This window comes from Callospermophilus lateralis, chromosome 9 (assembly GCF_048772815.1).
Source record: "Callospermophilus lateralis isolate mCalLat2 chromosome 9, mCalLat2.hap1, whole genome shotgun sequence".
Taxonomy (NCBI): domain Eukaryota; kingdom Metazoa; phylum Chordata; class Mammalia; order Rodentia; family Sciuridae; genus Callospermophilus; species Callospermophilus lateralis.
The window spans coordinates 66,810,972-66,814,262 of record NC_135313.1 but is presented as its reverse complement, the minus strand read 5'-3'; the positions used below and the strand labels follow the sequence as shown (position 1 = coordinate 66,814,262).

The 3,291-nt window shown below is 36.7% G+C and overlaps 1 pseudogene; it reads left to right on the top strand.

Annotated features, from left to right (window-relative positions):
• Positions 1–1,985: 1,985 nt before the first annotated feature.
• Positions 1,986–2,776, top strand: LOC143407542 (outer dense fiber protein 4 pseudogene; annotated as a pseudogene).
• Positions 2,777–3,291: the final 515 nt, after the last annotated feature.

Below are 3,291 nucleotides of genomic sequence, written 5' to 3'. Positions count from 1 at the left end.
GTGACCAAATACATAAGTAGTTCCAAGTAATAGAGTCACTTCACTCTGACAACAGTTAACTTTGAGAATGGAGTACCAGTCATGTTACAAAGAAAGCAAAGAGGAGATTGAGTGTTTCCAGATTCCAGGACTGTGATTCTTTGAAGATTAGATGTAGAAGGAAATTATAGGAAACCTGGGACCATATCATCGCTGTACTCCTGTCAGTTTTTATATTGTTGTAGAGGTGAATTAACATATAAAACACATGATGTAACAGATAATATTTGGTAAATGCTAAATTCTTGTCTTTTTTTTTTTTTTTGTCAAATGATCTGTAGCAGTGTGGCAGAAATACAGCACTTCTAGTCCTCTTGGGAGCATGTCTAGAATATTCTCTCAGTTTCTATTGCACGTGGATCAGCAATGTGATGAATATCTGGTTAATGAGTTGTGAGGAGATCTTATATGCATCAGGATTGGGTCAAAGCACTTAAAACTTTTTTTTTTTTTTCTCCAACCAGCCTCTTAATTCAGAAAAGGGCAAAGCCCTGAAAGATGATTCAGTCACATAATGAAAAGAGCTCATTCCTGTGAGGTAGAGCTCCACTACCAACCACACAAGATTTTGATCTTTGAGAAAGAAATTTTTATTGAATTAAAGTATGAGAATTTGGAGTTTGTGATAGCCTTTAATGTAGGATGACCAAAAGATAAAAAAACAAAAACAAACAAACAAAAAAAAACTATGCCAATAGTGGAACATTAATGTAAAATATAAAAAAAAAATTGTCAGTTGGTTTAGTGACTAGATTGTGATTAATAAAGAACAAATAAATATTGGAGGCTGATAGACTAAAGAGTCTTGGTATTCTCTGGCAAAATATGCTGACATGACATACTAGAAGGAAAACATTGAATTTTTGAACAGGTGGCTCCAAGAATACTATTTGGAAAGATGGACTGTTAGTGTTTTTTAGACTGGAAATTTGGAAATATGTTAAATGAAGTTATGGAAATAATTTTTAGATTGTTGAACAGAATTGAAACTAATCTGAGGGGGATCAAAAATCTGGAAACTGCCACCAGACATCAAGTAACAAGAGGGATGATTGAAAAAACTAAGTAATGAAAAAGAATACTCAGTTGAAGAGAATGATTTGGTAATGTGGCAAAGATCAGGATTTTGTCCTATGTAGTCATAAATTAGTACCATTAATCTGAAGCAAAGAGGCAAGAGGGAGAGAGAAGCAAGAAATGAAGTAGATTTAAGACTTGACTAGGAAGGAATATGATCTAGTAGCACATGGATTTGATTAGACACAGATAGATCCTATGCCTTGTATGTTTTTATCAAAACTTTAAAGGAAACCATAAACCCAGGCTCAATAACAATCTTTGGTTATTCAAGCTGTGAGACAAATTTTGGTCCCTAAACTTACTCTATTAGAAGCAGTCTGCAAAAACTGCACAACCTCTAAGGAGAACATGCTGCCCAGTTTCCTGCTTATGTGTGAGCATAGAGAATAACTCAAAAAGAATAAACTCTCAGAGGTCAGAGATAAGGGACACAATGAGCAAATGAGTCCCTTCCAGAGAGCAGCATCAGAGCCTAACCAAAGACTGAATTCTCAACTGCCAGACATTCAGCCTGTCTATTGGGTATGGGAGAAACTAGAAATGTATCCCTTAATGTCATAGGTTCCAATAATGAAAAACCAAAACCAAATTAATGTGTAGTACTCTCCATACATGGATAACCCAGGTTTGGCACTGGATGCAATGTTAGAGTGATTATGTGTGCTCTGTGTGTTGAGGAAAGGGGGCGGGGAGAACTCTATTTTTTGGCTAGTATTGCTAATTGTGGCAGAGTTTGCAATTGCTCACCACCACATGTGTTTTCTTCTTGGGCATGTTACTAGATAATATTTTCCAGGTTCCATTGCAGTTATGTAGAAACACTGTATATAATTGAGGCCAAAGGAAAGTAGGCAGTCAGGCAGTCTATGCTTTCTACCTCATTTTGTTTCCCATTCAGACCATTCACTGCAGATAAAAATGAAGCCTTAGGAAATGTTGGAGGCACAAGAGATAAAAACCCTGAGTCTCGTTTTTTTTTTTTTTTTTTTTTTAATAAGAGCTATCCCAAGGATATAAACAACATCATCCACACCTCAGTCCATGTCATGTCCCTGGGGCTGCTGTATACCTGCCCAGCTAGGAGCTGTTCCCAAGTAGAAAATGAGAAAGACACTTTTAAGATATGGACGAATCACCCAGTCTTTGGGGTAGCCAAGGTAATCTTCAGCTAGGCTTCCTGCTCACCATCTGGTTGCACTTGCCGTACCTGCCCGGTCTTCAGAAAGTTCCCGCCTTTGGCTTGATTGGAACCATCATGAGCTTCTGTGAAGGTGCCCCCCAGCTCTGAAAAAGTCACCCTCATTTTCTCTGTCCTCCTGTTGTACCATATTAACCTCTGGATCTTCGAGGTGAAGAAGAATCTGTCTGTTCCCTTGGTTGGAGCTATTTCATTGGTTGGCTGGTATTTATCCTATATGTCAGTTGTGGAATCCTTTGCTATTTGAACTACAGAACTTACTGGAGTATGATTCTGAACCATCCCTCTCACACCGGGTCCTGCAGTATTAGTGGCAGCTCAGTGAAAGACACTCTGAATCATCAGACTATATCAGAAACCAACCAAGGGAAGTTCCTGGATCCTGAGCAAAAGAATTATACATCTGCCAAGTTATCCATTCACCTAAATCCTTCTTATGACCGTTCCCCAAAATCTTGAATAGGTTGGCCCTCAATTTTGTAAGAAATGAGAAAAGAAAGATTTGGGGCCAGCTCTATAATCTTTTTCCTTGTCCCTGCCTTGCCTGTAGCTTGGATGATGTGAAATAAATTATCCATCTCTTCCTTAAAAAAAAAAAAAAAAAAAAAAAAAACCCTGAGTCTCTCCATGACAGCATGAAGCAGATCCATGCCGCTCTGTCAATCCACATTGAATAGTGACATGAAAACATACTTTTATTGTATTAAGACACTGAGAATATGGGAGGAAGGTTCTTACAAGTAGTTTACACATCTTGCCCAAGTGATATTAAGTGTTTTTAAATGATTATTTTAAATAATTTTTAGGTTGATATCTATACAGTTCTGAATATTTCAAATATTGGATTTTATTTTAACCAATTATTTACATTAAATCCATATTTTCAAATAATCCACTTTATGGTATATTACTAGTTATATATTTTGTATAACTTTATTTTCATTATTTGGTTATTTATTACTTTCTTCCTATTG